The sequence below is a fragment of the Pezoporus occidentalis genome, unplaced genomic scaffold (assembly GCF_034315485.1).
Source record: "Pezoporus occidentalis ecotype Australia unplaced genomic scaffold, CSIRO_AGI_Poc_V1 ctg70, whole genome shotgun sequence".
Classification (NCBI taxonomy): Eukaryota; Metazoa; Chordata; class Aves; order Psittaciformes; family Psittacidae; genus Pezoporus; species Pezoporus occidentalis.
Window position 1 is genome coordinate 896,877 of NW_026916053.1, and position 14,652 is coordinate 911,528.

The 14,652-nt window shown below is 41.0% G+C and overlaps 1 protein-coding gene across 8 annotated transcripts in view; it reads left to right on the forward strand.

The window, feature by feature from the left end:
• The window catches only part of SULF2 (sulfatase 2), a 148,088-nt gene that overhangs the window by 65,040 nt on the left and 68,396 nt on the right, over positions 1 to 14,652 (forward strand). The window contains exon 1 of one of the 8 annotated variants that reach the window (XM_062642374.1): positions 14,268 to 14,425. The exons of 6 other annotated variants lie outside the window; for them this stretch is intronic. The gene's annotated coding sequence lies outside the window, so the exon portion shown is untranslated. Of the gene's footprint in view, positions 1 to 14,267; positions 14,426 to 14,447; positions 14,634 to 14,652 lie in introns of those variants that run through there. One more of the 8 variants, XM_062642373.1, reaches the window with a different exon arrangement.

The window sequence follows — 14,652 nt, forward strand, 5'->3', positions numbered from 1 at the left end:
TTCACTGTAGCTACCAACATCAATCTTGTATGCAGCTAATATTATGCCCCAAGGATAGCCATCCATACTGTAATCCTTAAACTTTATGATAATGTGTCAGAATGGGGACAAAACATTTCAATGCTTAAATTACAGAAGGTTTCATCATCATAGAAATGCAGCTGTAGAGTAATCTGCAAGACTATTTTTAAATGCAGTAACTTCAGGTTGTAAAAATTAAAGAGGTTGATTATTTCATTGTACATAATAGTGCTGGAAAACATAAACTGCAACTTCATGTACACTGGCTCGGACCACTGTAGCTGGACCATTTATATAATGTTTTATACTTCAGTAAAAGTTGGAGAGAGGGAAGAAGCATGGAGATAACAGGTTCTGTGGTCACACAGCTGACATGGAAAGGGGACAGCCAGGAACTGACCTGTATTTCAAGTAAAATCAGAAGCAGTTAGACAGCATAAGGTTTAAAAATCAACTTCAGTTGCTAGCATGTATATCTGTGCTATAAGCATTTTGCCACAGTATTTAGAATGGTTAGGGTTGAAGAGGACCTTAAGATCATCTAGTTCCAACCCCCTGCCATGGGCAGGTACACCTCACACTAAACCATGTCACCCAAGGCTTTGTCCAGCCTGGCCTTGAACACTGCCAGGGATGGAGCATTCACAGCTTCCTTGGGCAACCTGTTCCAGTGCCTCACCACCCTTACAGTAAAGAATTTCTTCCTTTGATCCCATCTAAACTTCCACTGTTTAAGTTTTAACCTGTCGCCCCTTGTCCTGTCAGTACAGTCCCTAATGAAGAGTCCCTCCCCAGCGTCCTTACAGGCCCCCTTCAGATACTGGAAGGGTGCTACGAGGTCTCCACACAGCCTTCTCTTCTCCAGGCTGAACTGCCCTGGTTAACCATTACCTTGGTTACAGAAACTGCATATTGGTTGGTCGTGACTGTAATGGAGAAATAAGAAGCCTGTTAAAAGATAAATTGCTTTTAAGTATTAAAGCTTTTTCGTATAGTCTACATTAGCTCTGTTGGGAAGCTGACTCTAAGAATCATAGAATCATAGAATAGTTAGGGTTGGAAAGGACTTTAAGATCATCTAGTTCCAACCCCCCTGCTGTGGGCAGGGACACCTTACAGTAAATGATATCAGCCAAGGCCTCGTCGAACCTGGTCTTGAACACTGCCAGGGATGGAGCATTTACAACCTCCCTGGGCAACCTATTCCAGCGCCTCACCACCCTAACAGGAAAGAATTTCCTTCTGGTATCCTGTCTAAACTTCCCCTGTTTAAGTTTTAACCTGTTACCCCTTGTCCTATCACTACAGTCTCTAATGAAGAGTCCCTCTCCAGCATCCCTATAGGCCCCCTTCAGATACTGGAAGGCTGCTATGAGGTCTCCACGCAGCCTTCTCTTCTCCATGCTGAACAGCCCCAACTTCCTCAGCCTGTCTTCATACAGGAGGTGCTCCAGCCCCCTGATCATCCTCCTGGCCCTTCTCTGGACTTGTCCCAACAGTTCCATGTCCTTTTTATGTTGAGGACGCCAGAACTGCACACAATGCTCCAGGTGAGGTCTCACGAGAGCAGAGTAGAGGGGCAGGATCACCTCCTTCGACCTGCTGGTCACGCTCCTTTTGATGCAGCCCAGGATACGGTTGGCTTTCTGGGCTGCGAGCGCACACTGAAGCTGGCTCATGTTCATTTTCTCATCAACCAACACCCCCAAGTCCTCCACAGGGCTGCTCTCAATCTCTTCTCTGCCCAACCTGTAGCTGTGCCTGGGATTGCTCCGACCCAGGTGTAGGACCTTGCACTTGGCATGGTTAAACTTCATGAGGTTGGCATCAGCCCGCCTCACAAGCGTGTCGAGGTCCCTCTGGATGGCATTCCTTCCCTCCAGGGTATCAACCAATTTGATTGTTTCATTCCATTAAACTGATAAAGCTACTAAGAACTTTTACATTCCCTTAGTTCATCACTACTATAGTCACTGGGACAGGCCAAATGACTATTACTCTGTCAGACTTTTACAGTGAAGAGTTTAAGGAGATCAGCACATTGTAAGAGAAGTATCTGCTATCAAGTTTTTGAGAAGCCTTGCTATGAGATTACTGTTGTAAAAGGTCTAAGGTGCTTCTGCTTTGTTACATAGCCTGCTAAATAGAGAGTTTCAGTCTCTTTACTTTGTGCTTGATAAGCAAATGTTAACACTCCCACTCCCTAGCTGTTTTAAAGCAAGGAGAATAACATTTCCAGATTGCATTTGTGATCATTAAGATTAGATCTGTGCACTACTGGATTATCTGGAAATAGAAACTAAATTTAGATCTGTCGTCTTGCCAGATTGAACCAAGCTCATGATTTATTTGGGTGAATATGGGAGGGAAATGATACCTGATCTAGCACAAAGTCTTTTGGGGTGAAGGTACCCCAACGACATTTTTGAACACGTCTGAACTAGCCAAATGGGCAAAAATCAGCCCTTTTTTTTTTTTGCTGGTATGATCCATTCAGGCCATCCTAAAATTCAGTAGATTGTTAGGTTTGGGTTTTTTTTTTCTTTAAGTTGTGTTTCCAGCAGCAAAGACTTCTCTGTTATTCACCTTGTGATTTGTGTCCCTAGATTTGTCAGCCACATGCTCACAACTGGAAATGTGTGTGGAAAATTAGAACTTGCAGAGATTGTTGAAGGGAAGGAGAGATGTGCTACTCGAAGAAAAAGGTTCCAGCCTAAGAAAGAAGTGTTTTTAAAAGTCAGAATAAGCCCTTGAGGTTTCTCTGATGTTGAAATTTGATAGCAGGGTAAAAACTGATGAGCAGTGCTTTCTAACTTCAGATGCTGTTAGCAGTGGCGGTCTCAGTGGTTTGAAGTGAGTGTGCATGACACGTATGTTTCAGCATCCTCAAAGCAGTTTGTAGTTAGGCACAAACTAGTATAGCTATGCAAGTGTTCAGGTTATCACAACTGCCTGTTATCAACTCTGCAATAGACAAATCTGCATTAATGCTTAAGGTTTAATAAACATTTCAGTCTCTTGAGATCTCTTACAGCAGAGGCATCAGTTAAGGACTGATGAAAGGGACTCAGTTGGAAAGCCATTAATGTCATCTATAGCACTTGGCTGCAATTTTTTTTTCCTGTCTTGGGCTCTGTGGCTGTGATCCTGTTGTGGGTTAACCCCAGCAGCCAGCTAAGCCCCACACATCCACTTGCCTGCTCCCCCACAGTGGGATGGGGAAGAGAATGGGAAGGGTAAAAAGGCAAAAACCTTGTGGGTTGAGATAAAGGCGTTTCAATAGGTGAAGCAAAAATCATGTGTGCTGACAAAGCAAACCAAGGAATTAATTCACTGCTTCCCATTGCAGGCAGGTGTTCAACCACCTCCAAGAAAGCAGGGCTCCATCACATGTGACTGTGACTTGGGAAGACAAACTCCGTAACTCCAAATGTCCTCCATTCTTCCTCTTTCCACCAGCATTTTACTGCTGAATGTAATGTCGTAGGGTATGGAATATTCCTTTGGTCAGTGGGATCAGCTGTGCCAGCTGCATGTCCTCTGCACCCCAAGCCTTGCTTGCTGACTGGGCAGTGTGAGAAGCAGAAGAGCACTACTCAACAACAACTAAAACATCAGTATGTTGTCAACAGCTGTTTTCATCCCAAATCTAAAACATAGCACCATATTAGCTGCTATAAGGAAAATTAACTCTATCCTGGCCAAAACCAATACAGATCATGAGAGAATCAGAGTAAGCACACTGCCTGTTGACTATTGTAGCGAGATCCCAAATGAAGACTTTCCAGCATAAAAACATTGGTATTTTCCTACTTGCCTTTTTTCCCCTCACAAATTGGACAGGACTCGGATAAGGTTTAAGTACCTGAAGTTCTGTGATTGTTTTAGAATCCTAGCTATAGATGCATGTACTCACGTGTAGGTATCTTGTTTGCATGTGGGCTTCTCCAGAATACAGGGCAGCTCCCTATGCTTGCTCCTCAGTAGCATTATTCGAGTGGCCCCACATTAGTTATAGCTCCTGTTATCTGAGTGTCAGTTCAGAGCGCAATTGTCAGATGTTGGTTGGCAACACTAATTTGGAAGATCATCCATGTGCTGGAGTAACAAGGAGACCTGTCAGTCCAGGATAGTTGATATGTTCTGTTGCATGTGTAGAAATTATGGTAAGCAAAGCAAACAGTTATGTGTTACGTAGCCTGGAGATTTAATATGCAGAGCCCTAAAGGTCTGTAGGCTTCAAGTTGGAAGCAGCTAGCCTAGCAAATAGAGCAGTGTTTTGGAGCCTAGGATGTCTGTACCTAGATGGATCATAGAGCTGTTGAATTGACCTTGAATAACTCATTTTACCTTTCTGCAGCTCAGTTTCTCAATCAATGTAACAAATATTCCATGTCTAATTTGTAAAATCCGTTGAGATCTAATTGTAAGAACAGTTGAGAAGTTACTGTTAAGGGAGGGTGTAAGATAATGTGAAACCAGTTGAGCTAGAAGTCTACCACAATTGTAACATCTATATTTTCATCTAGAAAAAGCCAAAGGTAGTAGAGTTAAAATAAACTGCAGAATGACCTCAGCTGTGAACTGCTCTGACATATGATAATGTAGCGTCCTGACATAGATGTGCTCTTGCTGTTCTGCAGTGTCAGCCGAGGAGCAGGCTTAGCGTTTGAATTGAGAAAGATGAAATACAGCGGGAAATGGCTGCCCTCAGACCTTGCACTCAGATCTGGCAGGCTGGAATAATATCCCTGGAAGAGTTTTCCTGTTGTTTCTCTCTGCAGAATTTCTTTTAAAGTGCCTGGATTCATCCAGGCGGTTCTGCATGGGCTTGTTCTGGATGATTGGTGTGTGCAGGTCATGCATAGGCTGAATTTACACTGAGCTGCAAAAAGGCTCAGCCCCAAAATCTTGTTCTAAACTAAAGTTTGTGCTCAAAACCTTGTGTCTCATAAAAGGAAAAACACCCACTGCCAAACCAAAACAGCTCTAGAACACTGGCACAGGTTGCCCAGAGAAGCTGTGGCTGCCCCATCCCTGGCTGTGTTCAATGCCAGGTTGGATGGGGCTTGGAGCACCTTGGTCTAGTGGCAGGGGGTTGGAACTAGATGAGCTTTAAGGTCCCTTCTAATCCAAGCCACTGTGTGATTCTCTGAATATGTTTTTGTTTGGTTGTTTGGGGTTTTTTTGTTTTGGTTTTGGAGTTCAGATCCGAGGGTTTACTTTAGGCATAGCTGTAGCAGTGGGATAAGAAAGGGGAATTGTCAGGTGGGGGAGGAGTGGGAGGAGGAGTTAGCTGAGAGAAGGTTCCAATCTTAACGTTTTTGCCTTTAAAAGTTGCAGCTCGATAGATCAAATGAATATATCATTCAGCTCTGTCCTCTTCAGCTTGGGTTTGGCAAATTGCTGATGGAGATCTAAGAACACTTTCAAGATGCTGCCTTTTTTTTCTTTGCCCATATTATTTTTAAACAGAAGTATTTCCATATTTTGGAAGATTATTTGGGTGCTTTTGCTTTTAACTGGTTTGAATTTTAATAGACTCTATCTATCTGCATTTTTTAAAAGTAAAAATGAGTGTTATTTTTTGAAACAAGAACTTACTCCAGTTGTTAGTGGAAAGCCTTTCCTATGTAGGGCATAAACAATATGCTAAAAAATCTGGACAAGGAGATGAAATATTACTTCTAACTTTGTACTGTTTAGTTCTAATATGGTTAGATTAATTGTTTTAAAGAGATTGAGATTTTTTTAATGTTGAGATATTACTGTACATAAATTAACATGCTTTCCACTGTTGATAGCATTTGTAGTGTTACCAATCTCCTTCTGGCAGACGATAAAGTGCTTTAAGTTTCAAATATCTACTAATTCATGCAGCATTTAGGAGGAAGCATTCTAAACAAGTGCTACCTGATGTAACTCATTCTGATTTTTGACTTGATGAGCCTGAGACTGGGATATTATTTGCATATATTTCTCCTTTTTCCGTATCTTGGCTATTGGAAGCACCATGTTTTGCAAGAATTTTATGCCTAAGATAGTTTTTAAAAAATAGCTTTGCTCTAGGCCTTTTGGAGGTTTTGATCATAAACCGGGGAGTGTTGAAGAGGTTCTCATTTAGCAAGTGTGGCATGAGGCTTCTGCTGAAGTACGGGTTTTTTTTTTCCTTTTCACTTAAAATACTTCTTGGTAAAACTTGATAGGCTGTTTCAGTTACCCTGTGCTGAACTGATGCAAGGCAGAAGAAGATTTGGTGTGTGATCTTGTGTGCGTTTAGAAATATGCAAACCAAGTATCTGCTGGAGAGTAGGAAATGTACCTTGGAATTATACTGCTGTAGCCAGAGCTCTTTGAATAAAACATTCCACTTCACAAAAGATTTGAGCCTTTTTTAAAATCCCTTCAGCTGGCAATTGGTAAGCCTGAAGTTTGCCTTGACCTGTTTCTAGTAAACAAAATTCAAAATGTTTTAATACTGAGTTATAAGTATTGATTGGCGCTTTGCTGTCATTCCTACTTGAAGAAGAGTAGTTAAATTTTATGGATTTACCACTGTTGTTTTTAAAAATCTGCGTGATGATTTGATAGGTACCTCCAGCAGCTTTTTGCTGATACCACATGGTTTTATTCAGGAAAAACTGGAGAGCCAAATCCACAAAAATAGATTTTTGAGTTTAAAAGTTCATTTTAACCAATTGCTCTGTCTCTGCAGTTTATGTAACTTTTCAATCCATGGTAAGAACTTTTTCCAAGTAAGATCGTCCAGCCTTGTCTTGAAAAATAACCTCTTCGATTCCTGAAGAAATACACTTGGATACTGTTGTGTCAGACACTCCTGTTTGTCACGACAAGTAGTTGATTTCTGTTTTATTTTGGGAGTAGCAAACTTCTCCAGAGTTATTGCTGTAATCAAGCAGAAGAGTGATGATGCACACAAATAACGCAACTGAAGTACAAACCCAAAGGTTACATTGCCAAATGTCAAAAGTGTTCAGATACAGTTTCAGGACTTGAGGAAAGCTACATAAATTTTCAGGACTGTGTGCTGTGGGTGGTAGCCACTTCTGAAAAATCAATTCACTCCATTTGAGGTGTGCAAACAAGACTTACTGCATGTGAGATATTTGACCGGTAATTTGTGGCTCACTGGTAATGCAGAAGCTTTGCAGTGATAGAAATATAGACTGTGCATCTACTGAAGTTAGTAATCAAATTCTCTCAGAGTTCAGGATCAAATATAATTTTCAAGGAATGACTGAAATCAGAAGTAATAATGTGTTCTAAACCAGAAAGGGCAGCTCTAATGTTTATAAATAAATAAATAATAGAAATTACTTTTAGAGGCACCAGTCCAGCTCAGTTTGTTCTTCCAAATATAGCTGTAGAGATGTTCCTACAATGATGATGAGTTAAAGGGTTTAAAAATGGCAAATAGAGAGGATGCTGCTTGTAAATTGAAAGAAAATGACATAGAGCTAAGTATTTTCTCAAACAAGAAATTACAATTACAACTAATAACTCAAAGTGATGGTATTGAGTAGCAAAGGGGCTCAGTTGGACCTTGTAATATGCTGTACACATGAAGAAAACATAGAAATAGATCACCTGAAGTGGGTACTTACGTGTTAGAAAATGAAAGGTTGAAACTAAAACAATCGGGTAGAAGCCCAGGATGCTAGTCAGATTACAGAAGTGGAGTCTTTTAGCTTATGTAAAGTAGGACAGAAGAATCTAATTGCACAGGACTCTGAACGCAGACAGTATCTGAAGACTTATTTTTAGTGCTTTAGACAACTCTAATCACTTGAAGTTTTTGAAAGATGAAGAAAAATCAGATCTATTTATGCAAATGTATTAAACACAAAAATGAGAAGAGGAAGAAACAGGGTTTCAAGGCATATTTCAGTCACCGCTGGGTCAGTGGCTGTTAATACTATAAATATTATCCTATGATAGCAGTCATGACCTAGGTTTTCTTGTATGCAGGAACCTTAATTGTCACTTCCTTATAGGAGATTGTAAACTCTGAAGGAAGGGGAGTGATGTTAAAACTCACATGTAGATTCAACTCTATTCTAGCTTAGTGGAAATGAAAGGAAGGCATTCTTCTGTAGGGGTGGGACACATTTGTTTCAGTATTTTTCTCAAATTAACCAGAAAGCATTTGGATGGCTTTAGTGTCCTTTAGATATTATATAAGTAATCTCTGCCCTTGAAACTAGGCAAAAAAAGAAAAATCTTTTTAATTAAAAAGCAACCCTTTCGAAGTATAATAATTTATATTTTAAGAACTCATAATATATGCATTAAATCTTTCAAATGACTTTACATTCCCTGTCCTGAGAGTACTGAAGCTACCACAGCCCTATGAAACTGCTTCTCTACTTGTCGATATACCTCTGTAGTCCCTGGAGGAAATAACCTGTGTAACCAAATGACCTTACAGAAACTGAGTCAAGAAACCCCTAAGGTCCTTGCAGATGATCAATAAGTGAGCCATGGCAATGACTGGTAGGTGAACATGTCTCATAAAGTAACCACCTTCTCTCTGAAGAATGAATCAGTCCTGACCCTCAAGGGACATCTACGAAGCACCTTCAAAAGATAAGCTGCAATATTAAAATTCATGACTCTGTTAAAAGGTAAAAATGATGGACTTGTTAGGGATACTGGCTTTATAGGTATTACAATTTTCTTAACCTCTCTTCTGATTTCTCCTGTATCCCCACCTCAGTAATAAGTCTACATTTTCCAGGAGATTGATTAGTTCTTTGTTTTAATAGACCAAGCTGTGTCTCTTCTTTGTTAGCAAGCCTCCTATGTCAGAGACAAGAGCTGCTCCTCTTTCCAATGGCTTGATTAACACATTAGTTAAACTCGGAGCATCTTAGCTTTGGAGGTTGCTGCTTGCATTTCAGACCTGAGGAAGTGCTTGTCATGCCTGAGGGTGCCTCTGCTCCTTCCTGTGTGTAGCAGTTGATCTAATAACAGGTATCACATCCCACTGTAAGTGTTGCATAGATTGTGCAATTGAGGCAACCAAACAGGAAAATAACTTCGTATGTGTGAAATGCTGGCAATTGTGTCATTTGCTCTTGTATTTCTTAGAATTGTGCATTTGAAGTCCAGCTCAAAATATATAAATATTCAGTCAGACCAGGGATCTATTTTATTATTAGAAGTATTTGAGGTAGTGAGGGAGAACTCAACAGTAATAGTTAGAAGACCTACTGAAAAGCAGAATAAGTAAACAGTAATCTGTAGCTTTTCTAATGGAGGTGAAGTCCAACTGCATCCCTTTGGACTTTGTGCCTGCAGAATGTCTTTGGAAGTGAAGCTACTTCTGCTGTAGGTTCAGCAAATTCACCTGAACATAAAACACACAGACCGAACTCTTCATATGGCAAAGAGTCCATAACACAGACTGGATACCTGCTCCAATTTAGAGCTGTTCAGAAGCAGGACATGAAGGTGACTGTTCAGGTACCAGGAATGCTTTACTGGAGACAGATGGAGATAGTGTGGTCATGTAGCTACATCCTTGACTAACATTAAATGCACATGGGCCACATTAAAAAACGGACATTATAGTGTTACATTACAGTGAAGCCTGCTACTCTCTCCATTCTCTATGAGTTGATTATACATTTTTCACCTCTAATACTTTCAAATCAGAACATAATATCTTTGAGGTAGGCACAGCTTTTTTATATCATTACATACTTTACTGTTTTCTTAGTTCCTATGTTAGTCATGTTTTTTACCTAAGGGCAATGGCTACTGACTTCTCTAAGACAAGTTTTAGTGAAAGTGAGTTCACATTTGGCATCACATACCAACTTATGCAGAGATGCAGCTAATCGTTAGTTTACGTTTGTCGATTGTCTCAGTGCTCCATATCCATACATTTTTTAACATCCATGTATCAGAACAGAAGGTAGCCTGAGCACCCTACTACAACGTGTTGAAAGCCTACAAGGGAAAATTAGATCAGGATGTACAAAAAAAATCTGAATTCTTTATGAGAAAAAAAATCCTTATTGAAATAAATTATTAAATCATGGCTGACTTACAAGCAGCTATTCTATGGGTAATTCATAAATGGGGGAAAAGGAGCCCTGCTTTTTTTCATTGCTGTTCTTTTTATATGGCTGTGACCAATAATGGTTCATTGGATTTATATCCTCTGTGTAGATCTTCAGATGCATCTTTGAGCTTTATAATACTGTTAGTGCTCAGAGCACATATTAATTTTGTATGTGAATTTCAGGATCATTCTAAGAGTGTTTTCTTATGAATTTCTTTTTGGCTTTCCAGGAAACATTTGTCTTGAGTTTGCTGTCCAAATAGATAAGCTATCACTTTTACCAGCGCACTGGGTGTTACTTCTGTTACTGTTGTAACTTCCCTGTCATCTTTGCTGCGTCAACATTTCGATAAGCAACTTGCATCCACTATTGTGAGTTATGATCAAAATTCATCTGATTAATCTTAGACTAGAATTATATTGCCTTGACACATTGTAAGGTCATAGTTGTAACTAAATTCATACAGTATACCATACTTAATCTTTATGGTCACGTGGAAGAGTGTAATGCAATTCTTTGCTTAGTATTGGGATGAAGCAGCCAAGGTGAATTATTCCCTTCTTTGCTTTTCTTGGCTGTGTTCACCTTTTCCATTCTCACAGTACCTCAAAACATATAAACCATTTTCCCCCATAATGTGATTACACGTTTATAGAAAGTGCAGCACAACTTCAAGAGCAGAGCAATAGTCCTCAAAATGCTATTGAGCTGGAGTCTGCGATATAAAGCACATACAGTGTGAGGGGTCACAGTGTGGAGCGTGTTGTGCTGTTGATCCCTTCCTAATAGCATTTAGGTTTGTTGGTGAAGCAGCATTTATTTATACATTTTATGCAACTGAAACGGAGTTGTTCAAAGAAGTAAAACATTAAACTCTGTACTGCTATGAGGGCTCTGACCAGTGTAATCAGTCCAACGTAACTCGACTTTTAAGTGTGATATATGACGCTGAGGGAAAGCAAGGGAGATAAGACTTAACGTTCTGTTGCTGGCTTTATTTCTAGGTCTTTAAAGAGGGCTCAGAGCACATGTGTATACATGAAAAATTACGAAAGGAGAAATCAAAGTGACTTGTGGTTTGAGAGGTTTACATTTTATGAGTTGCTGTGAAGATAAAGATTAGCAAGTTGTAAGAAGAATTGGAAGGCATTGAGCAGAGTATGTAAAAATGTGAAAGCCAGCCTTTCTTTGTTTCGTGTAACATGAGAACAACGTTTGAGCTCTGAAAGCACAACATATCTGGCAACAGTGTTAAAGACCTTACACAGTGGGTTGCCTATTTTGGGGGTGTTTTTTTAGTGACTTTGGACTCTGTGTTCTGCTTTCTCAGAAGTTCCTTCTCTGTAGGCTGAGGTGCTGCTCCTCCTCCTAGGCTCTGTTCTGGAGGACATTCCCCATGACTGCTTGTCACACTTTCGTCTCGGGTGTCTCAGGACTGATTCAGAGATACTAGTGTGGATCCCCACCATCTGGCAGCTTGGATCTAAGTGCTTCCCCTTTACATGCCAGTGCATAGTGTATTTAACAGTCCCACACACATTGGTCAGTATCTTTTTCTGTGTTGCACTAACTTGAAAGTAAGGTGGACAGAGAAACTGTAGATTAAATTGTTGGAGGGATTTGGAGGCCTAACTAACAGTGCAGATCAATGTGTGATGATATTTAAAGAAATGCCTGCATGTCCATTTCTCCTAATTTTAACAGGTATTGCCTGGGATTATTTTTTTAAAACAAATTACTTGGATAAAAGGCAACATTTGTTATTTGAGGCACAGTAAAATAACTCCAAGCTGTTCAGTGCATACTGTGAGAGAGATCTGAACAGAGAAAAAGCTCTGGTGTGGGAGTGAAAGGGAAGGATCTTGCTTTTTTGGTTTATCTTCTGCACTCCTGACCAGTTGTGATGGCCCATATATACCAAGGGAATCCTTTCCCAGATAGTGAATGAAAGGTTTGCTTTATTTAGAAAGTAGATACCTAAAAAGTTCCTTCCCCATTGCACCAGCAGGCTTTCAGACCTTGTTTTACCAGTAATTTCACATGATTTTATTGCCCTAGACTTCAAATAAACCACAGTGTTTTAAGTATGTCTATATCCCTTGAATTTTTGGCAATAGGAAAACTAGCTGAAATCACCAAACTGCTTTAACTTTGGAAACCATTCACCAAGTATGCATAATGGTTGTTATCCCTACTGTTTTGTAACAGTGCCAGAACAAGTTCTTTTGAAATGCATGAGATGGAAACCCCATTCTCTTGAAGAGGAAGCACCTTTCACTTTGCAGGGTTGTCTCAGACCAGGGGGTATATTATCCTCTTAATGCACTTGCATAACTCCCATTAACATTAATGGAAATTACATGCACTCACTGTGAGGTGAATACACCCTTTTGTTGGAATGAGCCATCGAGTGTGACAGATTTTCCAGTGATGTTAAAATCAAATTTGGATTGCAATACTAATGTCAGTAATACAGGTTTTAGTATCTTTGTGGCTTGTAGTTTATATTAATGAAAATTCACAAGCTATTCACAATAGCTGTATCCGAGGTCATGAGTTTCTTAGAATGGAAAATCCCATTTCCAGTGCTCTAGAAAAATGATGTTTTAAACAAGGAGCTGGTCCATTTTTTTTTTCCAATTTAAAATGTTGACCTCTGCATTGCAAATTTAGTGTTTTCTTTTGGCTTGGTGGTTGCTGTTTGCAGTGCCTTCAGAGTTTGTTGGTAGGGGTAGCGTGTTGCCGATGCAAGCTGTTGGCCTGTGGGATGGCTGCATTCCTGGTTCTGTTCCTGGTCTTGCTGCCCGAAGTCTGCTTGGCTCTGGATGACTCAGCTGCCTTCTCCAACACTAATTCATGCTCCAAATGTGCAGAATCAGACCAATGCAGCTCACAGGTGTGTTGTAAAAACTAATTGTCTGTAAATTGTTTTATTGTAAGATGGAAGTTGCTAGTAAAAGGTCAAATGTTATCTCAGAAAACGATGTAACAATTCAATCAGCATGTTAGCAAGATAGAGCTCCTGTTTTACACACACATTCTGGGTTGGTGTGACTCCGTGTTAGGGACCGGTTTGTTTATTCCAATACAGTTGAACTGTTGCAGCCCCTAGTGTGGACCTAGTTGTACGACAGAAAGGGTTTCAGTGGTGGTATTCATTCAAAATATTTACTTCTAGACCTCTATAGTTCTTTCTGTAAGTCTCTTCTACTCTGGCTTTTTTTCCTTAAAACTGTAGGTAGTCATTTTCCTGCAGCATTCTCAAGAACCATCTAATTTCCTTGATGTTCTATAGATGTGCAAGCGTGTGTTTTGACTTGGGCAGGGAAAAGATAGAATCTTCTTTCTCTAATCTGTTTCTTACTCCTCCTCTTCCATTGATTGTTGGTCTTGCACAGGAAAGCTTTATCCTGCCCATCTTCAACCACAAAAACCATTTTCACTGTAGCATCTTTTTGTGATAAAAATACTGGCTTAAAGGTCTTTTTTATTTTCAGCTTCTTTTCTAATGCGTACTTTAAAGACACAAATTCAAAGTAAAATCTTAAAGATCCAGTGGCATTTGTGATTTATGTCCTCCTCCATGGGTAATTTGGCATTGGATGTAATAACAAGGGTTGGGAAGTTCTGAGAACTTGTGTTGCATGTATGACACTATCATAGAATCACAGAATGGTTTGGTTTGGAAGGTACCTTAAAGCTCATCTGGTTCCACTCCCCTTTCACTAGACCAGGTTGCTCCAAGCCCCATCCCACCTGTCCTTAAACACTGCCAGGGAGGGGGTAGCCATACCTTACCTGGGCCTGGGAAAGCTAAAAGAAATGATGTACTCTTATATATTTCTACATATTAATGTACCAGTATAGTTGAAACATAGGTATTTAAAATGTCCTTAAGGAATCCACCGAAGCCATATTATATATTTAGGTATTTATCCAAACACTTAAGTTCTAGGAGTAGAATGTAACCTCCCGCGAGGAGGTAATTCCTGATGCAGATGGGGCCCTTTAATTTCAACCGCACCACTGCAACTGGGGTCTGTGTTTCCAACACACTAAGAAGCCCTCGCCTATCCCTCCGCAGGTGTCAGGGTGCAGTCCCCGTCAAGGGACTGACCTCCTGGCTTACAAAGGCGTTGAGCACCCGGCGGCAGCTGGGGGGGTGCTGACTCTGGTCGCCCCATTTCTCCCGTGCGCGACGGAGTGCGGAGCTGCGCCCCCGCGGTGCTGCCGCCGGACTCCGGCTGGTGGAGCGGGTTCCTCCCTACCCGCCGCGGGGCCATTGCGTCAACCCTGGGAGGAGGATCCTCGAGGTAAATGAACTTTTTAAACGGGAAAAGGAGAAGCAGGGAGAGGAGGAAGAAGAGGCGGGGACAGCACCCGCCCGAGCGCTTGCTCTGAACGGGAAAACGGGCTTCGGCCGTTGCCCGGCGCCACGGCCGGAGGATGCGCTTCGCCGTCGCGCTGAGCGCCCGGCTCCGCGGGCGGGCGGTGGGGCTGCGGCCGTAGCGCGGCTCCGCGGTGAGTGAGCGGCGGTGCT